Below are 8,076 nucleotides of genomic sequence, written 5' to 3'. Positions count from 1 at the left end.
AACACGGTAATGCTGTGCCGATGTAGTGCTCAGTTCAAGACAAAATACATAGGGGAAAAAAAACAAATGTAGCTGCAGTAATTCACTCCTGCTGTAGTAATACACCCTTTAAAGAGAGGAAGGTTTGATAATTATTCTGTCACTGTTTCTATTGTTTAGTAAAAAAAAAATCCCTCTTTTTGCTCCCAACGTACACATTTTGATATATCTGTTCCCTGCAAATTAGATACTAAAACACTGCCAGTATATTTTTCCCCATGAGCATACTGTTCAAGTGAATTTTGGGTGGAAAGTTCACAAGGCAGAACGGGTTCATGTTCTTGTGCATGCTTGTGTAATACAAAGCTTCTCTCATCCAGTGTGCTGCTACTTGGCTGCACGAGTAACAGCACTGAGCAAAGGAAATATTAAAGAAATACACTCTAATTTTTGTCAAGATAAGAAACAAAAGAAACATTATGGCGGTTCCTGTCTTCATATATAATAGATACAAATTTTTTTATCAATGAAAAGACCTGTAAGATGCTTACATTTGCATATAAATGTATTCTTATATATGAATAATATTCTTGCATATAAATTTTTAGAGATCTTACTGGTGCATAATTTTGCATTTCTTAGTTAAAACATTAGAAAAGAACAAGAGAATGTTTTGCAGGCTGCTGCTGGTAAAAATAATTCTCTTGGGGATGCAGGAAGAGGCTGCAGGAAGGACTGTTGTCGTACATGGGTTGTGCTGTACTTGGGTGAGTGAAAGGGATGGACACTGTTCCTTGCTAAGGTGGTAAGCCTTTATCCTGATCTCTTTCAGGCTGAAGCATGGCAAGGTGCTCAAGCAGTCTGTGGTGCTGTTTGGTGAAAGATAGCTAGTGTTCTTTTTTTGCCTTGGTTCTCTGTTAGGTGTTGGGTTTGCTCTCTGGGGCGTTATGAAGATACACTGCACTCAGCAGTCAGTTTCCCTCTCCATGACAGCCAACTCACTGCTTGTAATGGCTGTGTGTTTCCTGCTTGATGACCCCAAACTCCTGAAGTTACTCTGCCATCTCATGTGAACAAAATGTCATTAAGGATCTGGCTTGAAGTTTCATCACTATAATGATAGTAACTGACTTTGTTTTGTTAGATAGCAGAAACATCAGTGCTGTCAGTAAACTTGAATGAATGCTGAAACTCTAGGTAAGCTAAAATAGTTATTAGGGACCCTTTGGCTACAGAGTGGATGGCTTTGGTGGCTGAAGTTCAGGCTATTATGATCAATGACCCTGAACCCAAAGTTTCTTCTCACCTTTCTGTTCTGTCTGTAAGATGGCTCTAAGCCACCCTTGAGTAGGGCCTCTATGACACACGCATTCCTGGGTCATCCTGTTGGCTCTGCAGTGAGAGACAAAACACTGCATTGTTGCTGCAAGTGAGCTTAATCCATGGATGGACCATTAGAGGCGTGCTGAGGGAAGTATCGAAATGGCATTAATTTCAACACGTGCCAAGTCTGCTCAGGATGGAAGAGGCGTGTTTAGGTATGCTTGTCATCTACAGTTGCCCAGCTGCCTTTGGTCCGGCCTCCCTGCTCATGTTTTGTCTCAGCTCACATCCTAGCTGGGCACGCAGCACACAGAGCCAGCAGCAGTGCAGAGCCCTGCTTGCACAGAGCTGCTGCTCTGCACTGCACCGCCCATCTGCTGCCTTCCCTGCTTGCTTTCTGCTGCCTTCCCTGCTTGCTTTCCGGTTCACACTTTTTGTCATGGGCAGAGCAGTTTTTTGTTGTGTTAGCTAATGCCCATTTAACTGACCTAGACTTTTGATTGTTAGAAACTGCAAATAAGCCTTTAGATGGCTAACAGATATTTTTGCAAACGGAAGAAAAGAGGCTTTTTAGCAGAGGGGGAGTACTCAGCTTTAGAAGAGCTGGAGGAACGTGATTTCGCAAATGTATCTCACAACAGTACACTAATTCTTTGTCTGTCTCCAGAGGCCTCAGCGCAAAGGTAGCTGAAATTCTATACCATAATTGCATTCTTTCAAAATTGCAGCTATAAGAGACCATAGTTGTTTCCAGAAAAATGTAAAAAATGGGATGTGCATTTTTCTGGATATACGTAGCATATGTTAGCATTCAGTCATAGATTACTTCATTAACCTTTGCTCTTCAGAAGCCTCGAAAAGGAGAAGCGTTGGAAGGCAAACTAGTCATGGGGACAAGCTGAGGGTTTCAGGAAAGGTCAGAATCTGTAGAGTTATGTCCCCAGCCTCTGCTCCAACAAACAACTCCTGCTCTGTCTCTCCGCAAAGAAACAAACGGGCTGTGCAGGTGCTGCAGAAGCTGCTTGCTCTTCATTTTTGTTTTCCTGTATGTTACAGTGCTCTTGTGTGGTTTGCTCATTCAGATCGTTTTCTTGATTTTGGATGGAATCTGTAGTAACAACTGGAATAAAAAGAAAACAACAGATAAAATGTATCGTACTTTTTAAATGTCTGTGTTAAAGGCAATGGAAGGAAGGATACTTGAATGACTTGAGCCTGAGATGATAGAGTAGCTTATCAATGCACCTAGGTTTGATTTAGCCGTAGCTGTTCGATTTTTTTGTGCTGTGTTATTTGACATATTTCGGTATCCACCTAGTGACAATAATAAACAGACTGTAGCTAAATGCAGTCTGTATTCTGGATTCAATTTTAAAAGTGACTTCTCATGGCCAGGTTATAAGCCTTTAAAATATGGGATCATAATAGAAATGCTGACAGTACCTTAACAGTCTCTGTGATAGTGTTTCTCTAATGTAAATAAATGGTGCTAGAGGCCTTTTTTATTTCCTCTCTCCCCACTTAATTCCAAAGATGGTTTTATCATTCACCAGCTAGGAAACAATCATCTTTTGTGCCTAACCTGCCAGATTGTAGTGGGTTTTTTTTCCCTCCTCCTCTTTGGATGTGAAGTAGAATGGGACAGATAGAAAAGATTTATGCTGTACCTGTTCTGTCCTTTAGAGTAGCTTATCCAGAAGACTTCACTGCTGTCCAATGCTATTATGTGCTTAAGTTCAGTAAGTGTGTAAATAAAGACCTTCAATCTGAGCCTTGAAATACATGATCTTTAAAGAAAATGGCATGAGAGCATAATTAAAAGGGAGGTCTTTAAATTCCTATATATCCTGTGTGTTGAATTGACAGAAATTAAACCTTTTCTCCACGGAACACTAGCATTAAAAAAAAAAAGTGAAAAACACCAAAGCCAAAAATCCATTCAACCCAAACCAAGTGAAAAACAAAAACCCCAAAAGTGACAGCAGTGATTTAAGCAATACCCAGGGAAATGCTCATCTGTTACATTCATTTAAAACTCCCTCTTCTAAAGCCCGTGTTCTGAGTAGCAATTGCACGGAGAGGGGGAGCAGATGGGGCACGTTGTCTTCCGTAAGGGAGGTTATGCTGGAGACAGGTGCCTGGAAGCTGAGGGCAAAGCTCTTTTGCTGGGGAAGGACTGGAGCACAGAGACAAGAGGGCAGAAGCGAGCCTGTTCTGCAGGTGGTCAGGTGCAGTGCCCGGGATTTCTGCTCTCTTCCGACTCTGGAAGCACCCGGCAGAGTGGAAGCAGCCTTATTCACCGCAGCATGCTGCAGAGCTTCCTGTAATTACAGGTCTAATTGAAGCGTGTCTGGTATTCCTGAGTTTCACCTGGAATTTTGTCTTAGAAAGTCTGCAACATGCTGTTATTATCTGGTGCAAGTTGTGGCTTTCTCTTCAGCCATTTCCTTGAGCTAAAAATGCAAAATTGTAGTGCCCTGAAGGGTCATTTAGCGGGACTTTTAATGAAATAATAGAAGCATTGCACTCCAGTGATTTCCCCATGTGGGGAAATGTCACAGTCCATCGGCCTTTCCTGAGAACGCTACATGAAATTACACCTATTTTCATTACTGTGCTCGAGTACAATATTGTTAAGTAAATATTTGCACCAGAATGTGACTATCCTGAGGTGTGAGTGTCCCACAAGGTAAATAATTAAAGGATGTGCTTTCTCTAGCAGAGAAACTGGTGCTTGATATAGGTTTGATCATTTCACGTGTCTCTTTGGTAATCCATAACTGTCTTCTGCAATTATTTTCATTGTCCAGCCAAGCAAAGATAAAAGGTAGAACATGCCTCTCTCGACTGCTCCCAGGGAAACTCCATTACCCTTCAAGGGCCACGTGGCAATGGCAAGCCAATCTGAGGGGGAAGAGGCAGCCCGCAAGGACGAGCTCAGGATGAGCAGAAAATGAAGTTGTTACCAGACAGCAAACAGCAGCTCTCGGTTCTTATGAATATTTGAATGAGAAACTAAAAACAGCTCAGTGGACTCTAAGCAACTGTGACAGCTGAAAACTGCCTGGGAAACTAGCAGTCTGCAAGGACTGCGATGAAAAGATCAGCATTGCCTTTTTACCTACACCTCCATCGGTGTATTCTAAAACTTTAGCAGATTCGTTGTCCCCAAATATTTGTTAGAAAAAAATCTCTGTGTGAATTTTCATAAGCGAGGTTCCTGCAGAATCTGTCTAGAAATTGAGAATTCATTAAAATACAATGATTTCTAACAATTTACTCGAGGCAAGAGAATAGCCACATTTTCTAGACATTGAAATATTGATGTTGCTGTTGCTTATACTCATAGAAAATTGGCCCTAGTGAATCTTTCATGAATATCTTTCAGCTGGTTCCACGTGGAAAGAAAGATGATGAGGACAGTTTCCCTGAAGCTCAAATATTCTGGATAGTCTGCAAAAAAAGGGGAGAGGGGGGAGAGGGAGAGGAGGGGGGGTCAGGAACTGTAACAAGCAAAGCATCGCAAGGTTAGTCATTATTTTATAGCAGTTGAAAAGATATTACAGCAGTTGTGATCGCATAAAGCAACTCTCTTTTTCATGGCAGACTTTATTTTTTTTTAAATGCAGTTTTCTGACTGATTTTTTTTTTTTTAATGTATATTACGAAGCTGCATTTAAAAATGCATTTGTTGTGACCTTCCTGGTTATGCAGATCAGAGTTAATGTGTCCTCTCTGGGTTTCCAGCACAGTTTACCAATGTCATTGCTCTTTACCAGGCTCTTCTCACTGGGGCTGCCTGTATGAGGGCGGGTTGCAGAATTGATTTGCTACCATGTTTAAAACGCTGCAATGGAATCAACTTGAGTGGCATTTTCCACGTATTTTTTATTACAATTTCAAGTTTATACTATAAATCTGACTTGGGAACCAGATGAATTGTTCAGATAAAATGTAACTGGCGTGCCGTATATGAATAACGAAGAAAGAAGTAGGCATTTAAACAGAAAGATGAAGAGCCTTTTTAATAAGAACTGAAATTACATTTTTCAAATGGCACTTCATTCTGACACATGTACCATTTTGAAGCAATGATGTTGGCATCAGCGTAACATCTGCAGAGCTGAAAAAGAGTGCTCAGAGAAACTGATGTTGCCACCGAGGTAGCCGTGTCTAACCTTTTCATAAGTGTTCATCAACAATGATGTCGGAATAATTGCTCCTATTAAAAAAGACAAAGATTGGCTGGCACACCTCTTGAACTCCTGCCCAGACCTCTTTTCTATGAGCTTGGGAATTAGAGTGCCACAGTTGAGTCATATTTCTTAGTTTGCTCTGCCATTGCTCCCCTGGAAGGAGTAGGTCTGGTTCTACCTATTCTGTCAGTACTATCAAGGAAAGGATGTTTCCCAGCATATGTAGCATAAATCACAATTTGGGCTACAAGTCAGCAACACAAATGAATGAAGAATTCTGAGTACATTTCTCTTTTAAGTTTTGTATCAGTTGTGATATTTGTGACACGGTGATGCTATTTATTTTGGTTACATCACTAAAACTTAGCCTGTTTGTGGTTAACTGATGAGATTTCGGTTGCTTTTTGGCATAATTACTTTTGTTCACCTTTTTGCTCTATGTTATGTAGTTAGCAATTTGCAGTTTTGTTCCTGCAAATCTGATGAAAGTTTTTGTGGACAAGAGATGACTTTACAAGGAAGAAAAAAGAGAGATGGGAAAAGACAGGAGGAAAAAGAGAGTTTCTCAAACTGCTGGAATTATAGGGCCCACAGCAGAGCAAATGTATAAAGGATGCTTTCTTGGTCTGCTCCTCTGCTCTGTTAGTTTGAGACTGGTTTTTTGGATTATTTTGAGCGTTTCTGAGCTTGGCTATTCCTTTATAGACAAAGGTTATTAAATGCCACAGAATGCCACAGGCAATGGGCTCAAGTAGATCTAGAACAGAACAGGGCTTGGCTGGAAAGACCTGTTTGCAATAAAAAAATGCTCCAAAGAGGAATGAGCTGAACTGCGTTTGGAAAGGCTGTAGATCCTGCCTGTGCTTGTCTGGGCCAGAAGTGTCAGCAGGGCTTAGCAGTGACCTGGTGTCCTGCTGAAGGACACACTGCAGATGGAAGGCTGATGCCCGTCTACGAGGGCCCATCCTGCCCTTTGCTTCCCAGCACATGTGAGCAGTTCCCAGGTTGGTGCAGTTGCTGCTGAACGTAGTCCTGTCCCAGGAGCAGCACCCGGCTCTGCTGGAAGATGCAGGTGGTGTCACAACTGCCTCCTGCTCTCTTGGTACCTTAGAGCTGCAAGCAGAGCCCATGCCAGGGCCACTGTCATTCCACTTACGCTCCTTTCTATTGTTACTGCTTGTTGCTGATTACTGGCCTGTTGTTGGTGAGCCCCTTTCTCTTGAGGAAAGCTCTCTGGGACTGGGAGTAGCTCAGTCTCTAAATTTAAATGTGTACCATGGTGCAGGAAATAGGCTCAGCAAAAGTCTCCATCATCTGCTGTGGATGGGTACCAGGTTACTCCCTGTGAGGGTTATGTGAATCAGAATCTGTGCCCTGGCACTTGGGTGCGGGAGCTTCAGGATTTAAGATACTTTGTGGCTGCATGTTGGCACATATGCACACAAGTATGTGTACAAGTCCAGATTAGTGCAAATACAACCTGAAGGCAGGGTGATGTCTAGCATCGCTGTTCTATGTGGGTCTGTCAGCAGCCCACCTGCTCATCCATCTTCCCTTCTCCAGAAACATGCTGTGAAGGCTGATGGCCAGTGCTGGCGGCTCCAAGTTCCTGCCTGCATCACCTCTGTAGCTGTATAGATTTTCCTCAAGTCATCCTTTTCCAGATCTGCAAAAATTGAACTGCTATTAAAACAAACAAGAAAAGCCCCAAAACAACAACCAAAACGACCTACGACAAATTCCTTCCTCCTAAAAACAAACAAAGAAGCAAATATACCTCCACCAAACAAATATATACAGAGTTAAAAAAAAACAACAAAAAACCCACAAGAATCACTTGCTAATCTGATGACATAACTCTTCAAAGCCACCAGGCATCACTGTTGCACCTCTGCCTGGGCATTCTTCATTCTGTTAAAAGCTGCAGATTATCCTGTTAATTAGTTGGGGATTGTTTTTTTAATTAGTATTTATGTCATTGTGGGTCACTGCCTGCATACAGGACTGCACCCCCAATGGGATTATTTTGTCAGTTTACAGCCACTCTGTTAGTTCTGACCGTGTCTTGCAGAACACAGAGGATGCATATTCTTGGCTTTTCTTTTATTTATTTAGCTATCTTTCAGCTATCTTTTGCTTCAACCGTATCAGCCTACACACGGTAGATACAGGTGTGCCTGGCTGCACTGCACTTCACTAGGTGAGGATGGAAAGGACACACGAGCAAAGGCTACATCACTTACAGGTACTTCTGTGAGATGAGCTGTACAGTGAGTTTGTGGTGATGGCTGGTGCACAGAAGCTCTGTAGGGAAGCTGACGGGTACCTGGTGCTCTCCTACCTCCTCGCTTGGGCATCTGCTGAAGGAATCTTTCCTTTAGCATTGCTCAGAGTGGGTGAAACCTTATCGTTTCTGAAGCATTCTTGAATTTATTAGGCAGAAGCATGCAAAATAACTGTCATAAATAAGAAAGTATTTGAAATTATTTGTATTGTATTTTCTAGCTTTTTAAGCAGCTAAGGAAGTTCAGCTTTATTCTGGGTGTTTTCCCTTTCTGATCTCTCCATTCCTGGTCCT

Source organism: Meleagris gallopavo, chromosome 11 (genome assembly GCF_000146605.3).
Source record: "Meleagris gallopavo isolate NT-WF06-2002-E0010 breed Aviagen turkey brand Nicholas breeding stock chromosome 11, Turkey_5.1, whole genome shotgun sequence".
Taxonomy (NCBI): Eukaryota; Metazoa; Chordata; class Aves; order Galliformes; family Phasianidae; genus Meleagris; species Meleagris gallopavo.
The sequence above is the reverse complement of the archived record's forward strand: the minus strand, read 5'-3'. Positions refer to the sequence as shown.